Source organism: Panthera onca, chromosome A1 (assembly GCF_046562875.1).
Source record: "Panthera onca isolate mPanOnc1 chromosome A1, mPanOnc1 haplotype 2, whole genome shotgun sequence".
NCBI classification, from domain to species: Eukaryota; Metazoa; Chordata; class Mammalia; order Carnivora; family Felidae; genus Panthera; species Panthera onca.
In genome coordinates, this window is record NC_138339.1 from 174,439,842 (window position 1) to 174,453,232 (window position 13,391).

General features: G+C 41.0%; 1 long non-coding RNA gene across 2 annotated transcripts in view; it reads right to left on the bottom strand.

The window, feature by feature from the left end:
- Positions 1–2,388: 2,388 nt before the first annotated feature.
- Positions 2,389–13,391, bottom strand: part of LOC132681922 (uncharacterized) — a 38,999-nt gene continuing 27,996 nt past the window's right edge. For both annotated transcript variants that reach the window (XR_013549934.1, XR_013549935.1), the window contains 3 exons: positions 4,158–4,259; positions 3,274–3,415; positions 2,389–2,862 (listed from right to left, as the gene is read on the bottom strand). This is a non-coding gene — a long non-coding RNA (uncharacterized LOC132681922). The remainder of the gene's footprint in view (positions 2,863–3,273; positions 3,416–4,157; positions 4,260–13,391) is intronic.

Sequence of the window (13,391 nt, forward strand, 5' to 3'; positions counted from 1 at the left end):
AGATGGCTTTCATGTTCCCCCTGAGTCCTTCTCCAGCTGGAAACTTCTCTAATTTAAAACACATCAAACTGAAAGTTTTCTTTGTTTGTGACAACATTGAGATTCTTCATACAATTTGAGATGTTTCTTTCCTACTTTCTTCCCTTTCTTCCTTCCTTTTGTCTCTCCTTCCCTCAATTCCTTCTCCCGTCTTCCTCCACCCCAGTGCTAATAGAGTAACCTGATTTAAAAGAAATAAATAAAAAGGGATCAATCAAATAAACGATGACGCCGGTGGCAACTCAGTTATTTCCCCTGCACAGAAGTTCCACAGGGCCCAATGACATCCAGCCTGGTCTTTCTCTGAAGCCAGAGATTACCAACGAATGTCTGTTTGCTGTTGCATCTATGCCTACCTCAGGGCTACTGAAGGATTAAAGGAAGTAATCCATAGAGTGATCTGCTCAGTGCCTGATACTCAGGAAGAATAAAAGGTTAGTTATTATGAGAAATAATTAAGGCAATTTTAGACAGCTTCTACTACCAACGTATACATAATGATTAGTAGAATCACTTTTTCCTCGGATCATTATGAAATGTTGCTTGCGTCATATGTTCTGAACACATTTGCAGGTAACTGAGGTTCGACTAAGTAAGCCATGTGAAAAGCACGTAAAAACATGACTAAAGAGTAGTATATAAGGGCCTTGATATGCACACTTTTGCTTTTGTTGATGATTTGTATCAACAATTCTACCATCAGTGATTTGAAGGACAAACACCTGTGGGTTCTTGACTCTGTAAAGTTAAAAGAGATCAATTAAAACTGTCTTATAGGGGTTGAAATAAAAACTGTCAATGTAGCAGAAATGCACCCCCTGCTGCCCAAAAGCAGGGTGTCTTTTGATATCGGTAGACAAATATCTCCTAAGGAGAGACTCCTTTGTAACTTAGATCAAAGGTCTTGTACCTGTTAAGTTGTGATGTGAGACCAAAGACTGTCAGGACCCCAATTTTAGGATGGTAGGTGGAGTTTCTTATTTTTAAACTCTGAATTTTGAAATAACTTTAGATTTGCAGAAAGGTTGCAAAAGAGTCAGGAGACTTCCCGCGTACCCTTCACCCTAGTTTACTCTCGTGTTACCGTCTTGTGTAAACATGGTATAGTGATCAAACCAGGACATATTGATACACTTAATTGACTTGACAATTAATAGATTATTACACTTAATTGTTACACTTAATAAATTATTTCACTTAATTATTAAACACTTAACTGACTTAATAATTAATAAACAATTGATACAAATATACTCTTGATACAATATTAGCCAATCTAAAGACCTTATTTGAATTTTACCAGTGTTCCCTGATGTCCCTTTTCTGATCCCATATGGCATTTTGTTGTCGTATCTCTAGTCTTTTCTGAACTGTGAAAATCCTGTCTTTCTTTGTCTTGCATGACTTTGACACTTTGGAAGAATACCGGCCAGTCAACCCCCTTATCGTCCAGAAAAAGAAACTAAGACCAAGAGAGTACAATACAGTAAGATAATAGTAAATCTCTCAATGCACGTCTAATTTTTTTCATAAATAAATTGAAGTTAAGCATTTTTTGGCAAGAATACTACCAAAGTAACCTTGAACTTTATTTGATGGTATGAATTCAGGAGGAGGTATGTGATGTTTCCATGTAATGTCTTCTTGTTGGTGATGTTAGATTTGATCATTTGTTAAAATGGTATCTCACAGGTTTTTTCAATTTCTCTCCACCCCCCCTTTTATAACTAATAAATATCTTATTTTTAGACTATGTCAATACATCATTTATCATACAATGACTCCTGTGGAATTTGTCTCCGGTTATTTTCTATTCGCACCATTCTTTCTTTCTTTATTTATTTTTTTAACGTTTTTTTATTTATTTTTGAGACAGGGAGAGACAGAGCATGAACAGGGGAGGGTCAGAGAGAGGGAGACACAGAATCGGAAACAGGCTCCAGGCTCTGAGCAGTCAGCACAGAGCCCGACGCGGGGCTCGAACTCACGGACCGCGAGATCATGACCTGAGCCAATGTCGGCCGCTTAACCGACTGAGCCACCCAGGCGCCCCTCTATGTTTATTAATTAAACTCTACTGTTCCTTTCCCCATGCTTATTTATGTTGTAGGGATTCATGAATATTCATTTTATTCTGTGGGCTATAATACATTACCATCACTTGTTTACTTGCTCGACTTGTTCCAGGTTGAACACTGCAGTCTCCTTCGAGTTGATTCCTCTATCCTTTTACTTTCTGGCACCACAAAATGTTTCAGCTTCTGCGTTTGCTTTTTCTGCTTCAGTGCTAGAGTCAACTATTTACCTAAGAAAGAGCTCTACTTCATTGTAATGGAAAAACCAAGATGCTGGGGACCAGATGGAGTTTTAATCAACAAAGTGACCACCAGAGAGGAGAAAAAAATAAGTCATTGGCATTTAGTGTCAGGTAACAAACTGTATGTGAATTCTTGACACCAAGTATAAGTCATCTGTTGCTGTGTAACATATCACCCCCAAATTTAGCAGCTTAAAACAACACACATTTACTATTATCTGACAGCTTTTGTGGGTCAGGGAATCTGGGCATGGCATAACTGGGTCGTCTCTTTCAGGGTTCCTATCACTCCACCATCAAGGCGTAGACCAGACTGTTGTCATCTTAAGGTTCGACTGGAGAAGGATTTGCTTCCAAGCTCACGTTTTTGTTGGCAAGATTTGCTTCTTTGTGGGTTGTTGGCCTGAGGGCCTTGGTTTCTTGCCGGCTATAGGCTGCAGACGGCCCTCAACTTTTTGCCACACGGGCCTCGCGAACAAGACTGCTTGCTTCATAAATGGTTCAAGCTGAGAAGGCAATAGAGAGTTCGTTAGCAAGATGGAAGTCAGTCTTTTACAACTGACTCACAAAGTGGCATCCTGTCATTTTTTCCATATTCTCTTCTCTCTCTGCTTTTGTGCAATACTCATTCTCTTTTGCCTTTGACTACCTAAAACGGCTCTTGGTATCCTCCTTTTCTTACTTCAGGGCTGACAAGAAAAATATTCTACCATGGAAACCAAGATGACACATGACCACATAGATCACGTTCTAGAATTAGCCACATTTTTTTTTGAAAGGTAGTTTCTACAATGGATGTTTGGCCAGATCTCTGACATTGAATGTGATAATGGCTGCCGTTAGAAGATTAGTAGAGAATTTTAAATTGTTTGCACCTGGCGATAGGGACAGGGTGTCTACTCTTGATGTGCTATTACCTTTATTTAACAAAGACGCAGAGCTTCTGAAGCTGGAGCAGACTTTAGAATAATGCAGAGACCAAACTCCAACTCTCCTTGCTCTCCAGATGAAGAAACCGAGACCTCGTAAGACAATGGTAGGACTGGTATGTCACAAACCCTAGAAAAGGATAAATCCTGTGTTCTTTCCCCCAGAGAGTACTTCTATAGCCAAAAGGATAATTTGTTCTAAACTTGTAGGTTTGCTAAGGTTTCATTCCTTCATTCATCAAACTGAATTGAGCAGTCATTCTGTTCCTAACACGTGCTGGGGATACAAAGATGAATGAAGCGGTGTCTCAATGCTGATGTAACACAGAGACTAGGGGAAGATGGACACGTGAACGCACCATCTGACAAGAAAAGGGTCTAAGGGGGTGATGCACAAGGTACCCTGGATACAAAGAGAGGAAGCCAATACAAGTCACTTTTTATTGTTTTCCTCACACCGAAAAGACAGATGGCATCTCTTTGGCATGTCACAAATGTTGCATTGGTCGCGTTGGAAGTCCCTATCAGTGGTGCTTATGGGCATTTTGAGTTGGGCAGTCTTGGCTCCTGTCTGTCGAATTCCAGTGACCGGCATCTCCTGGATCAAAAACAAAGTCCCAGCACCAGCAATGGCGTGTGCTGCATTGGCTGAGAAGCCCTGCCTAAGCTAACAGACAACAAGCGTCTACCTGCAGTAACGCGGCTGAGCTCGCTCTGAGAAACAAACAGAAGCATAATGGTGCTTTCCAAATGGTTTGAAGCCCTGAAAATAGGAGTGTAAATCTGGAGCAGATGATTTGGGCTGATGATTAACTACATTAGCCAAACACAAACACAAGCATCGCATTCTATAAAAATAGCAAAGATCTCACCGTTTTACAGTGGCATGTTCTTAATTCCCTATCTCGCAAATTTGGCTTTGGATCCGGGTAGACTGGTGTTTGTTTTTGCTTTGACTTTGATGAATGAGTTCACTAAGCAAAAACATAAACAACAGAGAAAGAAAATGTTTACCTCACTTATGCACGATCAACGTCACTCATCTTACAGGTATAAAACAAACGCGTAGCTCATGGATGATTCTAGTAGTTATGAAAGCCAGGGCCTCCGCTAGATAATTATATGAGCAATTTTATTTTATTTTATTTATTTTTTTATTTTTTAATTTTTTTTAACGTTTATTTATTTTTGAGACAGAGAGAGACAGAGCATGAACGGGGGAGGGTCAGAGAGAGGGAGACACAGAATCCAAAACGGGCTCCAGGCTCCGAGCTGTCAGCACAGAGCCCGACGCGGGGCTTGAACTCACGGACCGTGAGATCATGACCTGAGCCGAAGTCGGCCACTCAACCGACTGAGCCACCCAGGTGCCCCATATGAGCAATTTTAAAAAGGAGAATAATGAACATGTATTGTCTCCTAGGGCTGCCATACCAAATGACCACGACTAGGTGGTTTATAACAACAGAAACTTACTCTTTCCTTTTCCAGACACATTCCGATGGTCTGACTCAGGACCTTTGTAATACTGTTTCCTATGCTTGGAACACCACCTCCCTCCTCACCCCCGAGTTCTGATGTTCTTGCCATTGTTCCCACAGCCCTGTCACTTTCTTTATCTCAGTATGTCCATGTGCTGTGGATGCAGGAATCACGGCTCTCCTCTTCTTCATTACTGTGAGCCTGGTGCCTACTGCAGGTCCCAGCGTACAGCAGGTGCTTAGCAAACTCGTTTTCAAGGAATGAATCAATAAGAAGGCAGGAAAGGAATAAGGAAGGAAGAACAGATGGAGGGGCGGGAAGGTCAAGTTACTTTTATGTACTAGATGTGCTAACTTGTTTAGTTTTCCCAACTGCTGGATCAGATGGGTGTTAGGAATACTATCTTCATTTTATAGAAGGTGACAATAGAGGCTCAGGAAGATGCATGTGTCCAAACTGCTTTAAAACCTTTTTGGAACAATTATTTAGAAAGAAAGAAACTAAAAAATGAATTGTGTGAGGTTGGCCGTGGTAGAAAAGTCTGGAAGGAAAGCCATGAACTGTTACTAGGGTTATCCCTGAGTGATGGATTGTGCTACGACGTTTTTGCTCTCCTTCCTCATTTAATGATTTTTTAAATGAAAGAATATTTCACAGGTGAAAGGCAACTGCATTTGGTCTGGACCACAGTGGGGTAGAATCATCTCCTATGGAAAGGGGGCAAGTGTGGAACACAGGACAGGCCAGAGTTGCAAGGAGAGAGTAGTTTCACGTACTTTGTGTTGTGAAGTTTGAGGTTAGACCCAGGAGTCAAATGACTTGTCAGTTCATTTTTGTTTGTTTGTTTCCAGTGTAAAATAGGAATGGTGTTTAGCCACCAATGCTACTCTGTGCTTAGTTTTCAGTAAGAATCAGAAATGTTCTGTGTGTTTCTAATTCCTGCAGCCAGTTTGGCTTTTGAGCCTCCTGAAGCAAATGTTGTCCTTTCTGTTATGTTGCTATCGACAGCCCCTGTTTAGTGCTTCGGAGGGAAAAAGTCCTTCCTCAGTACCCTTCCTGCTTCTGGAATGGGAATAAGTACCTCACGCTTTTAGCTTTCTTCATGCTAAATTTTATTCAGGAGGGTAAATGTACAGCTCCCAAGATTTTCTCCTCTGATTTATTTACTTATGTTTCTTGGACAATTTTAACCAGGGGATTGAACAGATAATCAACAAAGTCCTTCTCATTATGCTGGGCCCACCTGCTCTCTCTCACTAATGGATTAAACACGGCACTTAGTGTCTGGTAGGGTTCCATATACACTCATCTACATGCAGCTCTTGATACGCCAACCTTGGTGGTCTGACTCGCCCAACATTGTTCCCTTCCTGGGGGGAAATGAGACTTGTGACTGTCTTGCTGTTGTCCTCTATCCTACGTTTGCTTCCTGAGAATGGCGGCTCTATTTAGGCCTCCAAAAGATAACCTTGTTCTTACAATTTTGGAATCTTCCCATCTGAAAAGTGTAAAGCAGGTGCATTAGTCTGGGCTCTGCAGAGAAACTGAACCAATAGAATGTGTGTGTGTGTATGTGTGTGCATTTATACATGTAGAGAGATGTGTATATTTCTCTCTATACATATACACATGCATATACAGATACACATATACATTTATCTATGTCTATATCTATATACACAGTCTCTTATCTATCTATTATCTATCTATCTATCATCTATCATCATTTGTCTATCTATCTATCTATCTATCTATCATCTATCTCCCTGCTTATCTTCCTATCTATAGAGATTGTAAGGGATTGCCTCACATGGTTATGGAGGCTGGCAAGTCTAAAATCTGTAGGGTGGGCCAACAGGCTGAAGACTCAGGAAATAACTGACGTTGCAGTTCAAGTCCAAAGGCCATCTACTGGCAGCATTCCTTCTTGCTCAGCAAAGTCAGTCTTTGTTCTATTAGGGCCTTCAGCTGATTGGATGAGGCCCACCCACACTATGGAGAATAATCTGCTTTACTCAAAGTTCACCATTTTAGTAGAGATACATATTCCTTATTTTTCCCTGGCTTATCAACTGAGGTTGTTTTGACATCTTGTGACATGCTGAAGTGAAATTTAGTTTTAATTATGTTAGCGTCTGCTGTTTCTCTTTACAATTACCAAGGGAGAAGATGGATATAATGGGGAGAAAATTACACAGGAAGCATTTTGTTAAAAGAGTAATTAGAAGGAAACAAGTGAAGCAAAAGAAAAATGCAGGCAATGTGTACATCTGCTTGGCTCCATTTTTGAGACCATTCTGGTTCTGGATAATTTTCTTGGGTTCTGGCCCCGCTGAGGTCTTTTCTTCTCTTTTCCATCAGATTTTCTAACACTTCTGCAACTTCGAATCATTCCTTGGGAGTTTTCATTTGTAAAACTTGGGCATTTAGCTTTATTTGAAATCTAGAAGGTCCACCTATGTTTTGGCAAACAACAAGCCAACATTTGGCAGAGGCGTTTTGGAGCCTGACCCACTGCCCCAAGGTACTGGGGATCATGGTGATCTGGGGTCGTCGGAAAACCAGCCTAGGGTGATTTGGCTGGCATACAACTGGCCATTCCATTGAACTGGTAACCTTTGGAAATCCGTGAGCAGTAGAAGATAGCAGTAGGACTTTGGATTTATATTGGTAACTGACTGCCAACCAGATTTCACACAACGTTGCCATCTTAATGCTTTGGAAGTTAAAAAGGGATGCTCAACACATCAAATCCAAAATACACCATATGCAAATATCTTCTCTCCTTTACGGCTACTGTTTCTATGCCTTAGCACATTCAAATTATGCACCTTACCACCAGCTCATACTTGAAGGAGATCCATGAGATCTGTACATGCCATTGTAACATCTCTGAGACGGATGAAAGTGTTGATAACATGCCAGAACCCGTTCCAAAAACAACTAGCGTAGAAAACACCTCTTAAGCCCTGATTTGATTAATCTGGATTGCACTTTACAGGGTTCAGAACAAGGTCAGAAGATAGGGTTGGGTAACAGCACCATGTCGTTGAAGGTAAGTGAAGGTTGATGACAGAATGAATGGAGAAGGAGAAAGGCAGAGAGAAGAGTTGATTGGCAATGCTCAGAGGAATGCAGGTGCGTTACACCCTTCTGGGAGAAGCATGCTATCTAGGCCTTCTTTCATACCACAGACTCACCATGCAAAAGGTCCCTGGGCCTTTCAGACTAATCTTTGCCTGGATTCTGAGAAGGTGCCATGTTACATTGTTTATAAACAGGTTTAAAAGAAAGGCTTAGACAGTGAAACCATGTTTCCCTCTTGCTTTGAGGCATGGTTACATCTTCTATTCTCTACGGCTGTAGAGTGGTTAATGTAGAGTGGCTAACAATACACATTTAATGGAAATATTATACTATCAACGTCATGACATATTCCATTAGAGTCTCATTTTATATTCTTACTTTCTCTCCAAATTTTTGCATCTTACACTTTGACAGGCACTCTCCAACGCACTGAAGTTTACACTCTGATGTGTTTTTTGAGTTTTGGCTTTAAGGATGAAATCACTTCTTGGGCACTTGTGTGCACCACTTTTGGGAGTGGAGATGATGCAATCATTCAGGATTGATTTGGAAACATATAACAAAAACATTAAAAACAAACATGCATTTCAACACAATAGTCCTACCTCTAGGCATTCAACCTTGAAAATGATCGGAGATGAATATAAAGGTTAATTGATAATGATGTTTGTTGCAGAATTATTAGTAGAGTTGAAAAACTGCAAACAATACTAAGTGTTATAGGGGAATCAATTAAAGCAATTATGATAACATCACAATTATTTATTGTACCGTGAGCTATTGCATAGTCCTTAAAATCAGATGAGAAAGTGCAAATAATATATTGTTCAGTGAAAATAGATTATACTACAGAACGTAACATGATCACAGTTTTGTTTAAAATTATGCTTATTTCCTGAAAAACGATTGAAAGTATAAATATCAAAATGTAAACCACAGTTATCTTTGAATAAAGGAATAATGGGTGAATGCCTTCTTCCTTGACTTCCTTAATACATTATAACCTTTCTATCGTGAAATGAAGCCTTCCTTCCTAAGAGGGTAAATGTGAGGTCAGTGCCAGAGAAGGCCACAAGAAGCCAGATGGCAAAAAGTTAGACAAGATTTCATACACAGATGCCTTGATTTTGCTGCACAGGGAGAGGTGGGTGTGCATGAGGAAGGGGGGAAGGAAGGGAAGATCAATGAATAATTCCAATGAGGCGTTCTTGAGTAAGATGCTGCCTAGGAAATCTCCAAATGTAAAGAGGAGAAACAAGTCTCAGGGAACCCTCAGTGAAATGCATGAGTCAGACTGCACCTAAAATAGACCTAAAAGAACCCAAACAGAAGGATGGAGCCTGGACACAGGCTGACACAGGAAGGAGACCAAATCTCCAAAATGATGTTTCCTGGGGTCTGTCAGGAGCCGGGATGCTGGGACCTCAACCCCACAAGGCAGGTGTCACGGACTGTAAGACTTACAGGGGCCGGGGGCGCAGGGTATGTGGGGCAAGAACTGGTTGTGAGAGCTTGGGGGGTTGTGGGTGGATTTAATGCAGAGTTCCTGGAGTTCCTGGTCTTTTGGGATGAGCTTGAGATTTGAACTTTGAGGTGCCATCTCCTCATTTTATACCTGTTGGCATCTTAAAATTTGATTTTTTTAAATGAATAGACTATTTGTTTAGAGTAGTTTTAGGTTTACAGAAAAATTGAGCAGAAAGTAGAGGGATTTTCCATGCACCCCTTCACCCTGGCCTCCAGTTTCCCCTATCATTCACATCTTACATTAATGAGGTACATTTATTACAATTGATGAGCCAATACTGGTACGTTAGTATGACTAATGTCCAGAGTTTACATTAAGGTCCAGTCTTTGTGTTATGCATTCTATGGGTGCTGACAAAAGTATCCGCCATCACAGCATCATTCAGAATAATTTCACTGCCCCAATGATCCTCTGTGCTCCGCCTGTATTCATCCCTCCCTCTCTTCCCCTGAGCCCCGGGGGGATCTTTTTACTGTCTCCACAGTTTTGCCTTTCCCAGAATGACATATAGTTGGAGTCATATAGTTTATAGCCTTTCAACTGACTTTGTTCACTGAGCCACATGCACTTAGGTCTCTACGTGTCTTTTCATGGCTTGATATTTTAAAAAAAATTTTGACCAAAATTTTTATGGATATAGCATGCAGTTTGTTTATGCATACATCTATTGGAGGACATTTTGGCTGTCTCTAGCACCTTTATTTGTTTCTACAGCTTTACTGAGATATAATTGATATATAATGAACTTGCACACATTTGAATCTGACATTTGATGGACTTTTGCATACCTATATACCAGCGAGACTTGCCAAAATCAAGAAAATGACTGTATCTACTACCCCAAAGTTTCCCAATGCCCTTTTTTCAAAAATTTTTTTAATGTTTATTTATTTTTGAGACAGAGAGAGACAGCATGAACGGGGGAGGGTCAGAGAGAGAGGGAGACAGAGAATCCAAAGCAGGCTCCAGGCTCTGACCTGTCAGCACAGAGCCCGACGCGGGGCTCGAACTCACGGACCGTGAGATCATGACCTGAGCCGAAGTCGGACGCTTAACCGGCTGAGCCAGACAGGCGCCCCCCCCAACGCCCTTTTATAATTCCTTCTTCACACCCTTACCTGCCACCCTGTCCCCAGACAAACACTCTGATTTCTGTCACCTGAGGATAGTTTGCATATGCTAAAAGTTTATATAAATGGGATCATACAGTATGAATCCATTTGGTCTGACTTCTTTCATTAAGCACAAGGGAGGGGGAGGCATTTCCCCTGGATTCTGTAGAAGTCTAAATTTCAAGAAGCTGGCAAGTCTCCTGAGGATGCTGACTAATATGTAGCCAGAGATTTGCCTTAATATCAACTATCCCTTCATTAAATATCTCCTTATATTCGCCTTTAGTTATGAAAATAACCCAAACTGTTTTTTCCTTCCGAGTCATGTTGCAAAAGAGTCTCCACTCTCTTTAGTACAGACACGAAGCATTTTCAGTCTAATACAATGAACCTTCCAAGCGCAGTGGACCCTCCGAATGCTGCCACTTTCTGTGACTGCCATGTTTTGATACGACTGACATGATTTTGACTGAGTGAGGCTTTCAGCCCTTCCTTAGCTCTGTACTTTGACAACTGCAAATTGTGGAAAAGCTTTTTTGTTGTATCATTAAATGGAGAATAACAACGGATTATTAAAATGTGTGTACTATAATTCCAATTTGATTAAAAAGACTATTGAGGAAATGAATAGTGATATTCATCTGGAATGATAAACAGCAAAAGATTTATTAGCATTTTTCTTAATGGTGAAAACATGAGTGATATAAATTTTCTTCTTCATCCTTTTGTGTTTTTTTTAAATTTTCAGAAATGACTGTGTGCCGTCAGAAATAGTGTGAAAAAAAATTTTATATCGAACCCCAAATTTGGGCTTTAGATTTGCAAGAAATCAGCACTTTATTTGGAATAGCTCCCATCTCCAACTAACTTGAACCCTAAGGCAATGAGAATCATTACTTATCATCCATCAGTCATTCATTCACTTACTCCTCCAACAAATATTTTTTATTCACTTGCAGGGTGCCAGGCTCTGTGTTAGATGTTGGATATAAAGATGGGGCACCTGGGTGGCTCAGTCGGTTAAGTGTCCGACTTTGGCTCAGGTCATGATCTCACGGTTCATGGGTTCAAGCTCCATATTGGGCTCAGTGCTGACAGCTCGGAGACTGGAGCCTGCTTCAGATTCTGTGTCTCCCTCTCTCTCTACCCCTCCCCCGCTCACACCTGCTCATCTCTCTATCTCTGTCAAAAACAAATAAACATTACAAAAATAAAATATAATAAAGATGAACAAAATAGCCACCCCTTTCCCTCGGAAAGATCTTTCTAGAGTTAGTCAATCAATTATCCAGGTCACATCACTGGTTTGAACAAGTCAGTCAAGAGAGGTGATTAAGATTTCAACTAGGAAGTTGGCCTTGAACGGGAAGGAGAAATGTGCTGCTCTTGGTTCCCAAGGGTGTGAAGCCATTGCGATGGCAAGTGGCGTTCTGTATGATGCTCATGCTGGTGCTTCCATCGGTCAACTGCAAACACCAGGAAGGGTCTTCACAGTGATTCAGGTCAATGGCAACTTCTGTTCTATCAGTGCGCATGCCCACTCCATTATTCTAGGGATTTTTTAAAGTTAATTTTAACTTTATGCTACTTGTGGATTCCCATGCAGTTGTAAGAAATAATACAAGGAGATTCCATGTGCCCCTTAGCCAATTTCTCCTACTGGTAACATCTTGCAGAACTCTAGTACAGTATCACACATCCTAGAGAGTTTAATGCTAGGTAAAGGGGAAAAGAGACAGCTTTGACTCCTCATCAAACTTGAAACATAGCAGGTGCCTCTTCCTTTTTTAGCAGGATTCTGCAGCACTGGCTCTTTCTCTCATACTTTAATATAAAGACCTCCCTCAAGACAGATTTTTCTTTACATCTTAAAACATTTAAATATTTCCAGGTTCTGGGGACCCTGGAAAGAAAAACTTCACCTGTGAACAGTTAGTATGTTCGAAGGAAGGAGAGTGATGGAAGGAATATTCCTGAAGGAGATCATTCAGCTGTGCACAGTCTCCAGGGAGCCTGAACAGTGGCAGCTAGAAGGGGATACAGTCTCCAGCCACTGCTGTGGGGCCATTCACAAGAGAGCGGCTCTTTCTTTTGCAAGAAGATGAGAAGCCACACTTAGAGACTCTAAAGAGTTCAGTTCCAGGCAAAAATCTAGGAGGGGAAGAGAGGGAAAGTGGTCCCAGGAGGAGGCCTACCCACCTCCCAATTCAGAAGGAAGTAAAAGGAAGTCCCTTGGTCTTTCCATAGCAGTGGAGATGAAAGCAAGTCAGGAGGCCACTTGGATGCTCAGCGGGAGTTTTAGTTTTAAAGTCACAGTGCATCTTTGTTCTCATTCACAAATGTATTTAATAAATAGTCTTGAGCAGATGCTATCCATCCATCCGTAACTGTTGAGTTGGCAGAGAGACAAGAATTAAGAGTGACTTTTAAATAGGAGATGCTTGAGACAAAGATGAGAGAGAAAAAAGTATCCCCATCAGGAAGGTGATATCTCATATTTTACTTATCCTGATTGCCTAGCGTCAGGAAAAAACACTGCACTGTGGACCAGGAGACGGAGGCTTTGTTGCTAACTAGATGGGCGGGCCTTGGTTTTCTCAATTGAGAGTCTTGGTCTATATGATTTTTAAACTTCTTATCCAAATCTATAATTTATGAGAAGATATAGGTCGGAGACCATGGGTAGCACTAACTGTAGGATAAAAGGAGCTCTTGGTACTGACTGACTCAGGTTCACCTTTACAGAAGTAGGTTCCCCTCCACCCAGTCTGGAATTTTCAATGAGACTAAGCAGAGTTCAACATGTCACTAGAAATTAGCTAAGGCTTGCATGATGGTGTCTCCCTGACTTCTCTTTAGTGTCTCTTCCCCATCCATGTGACCCACACCAACTCTCC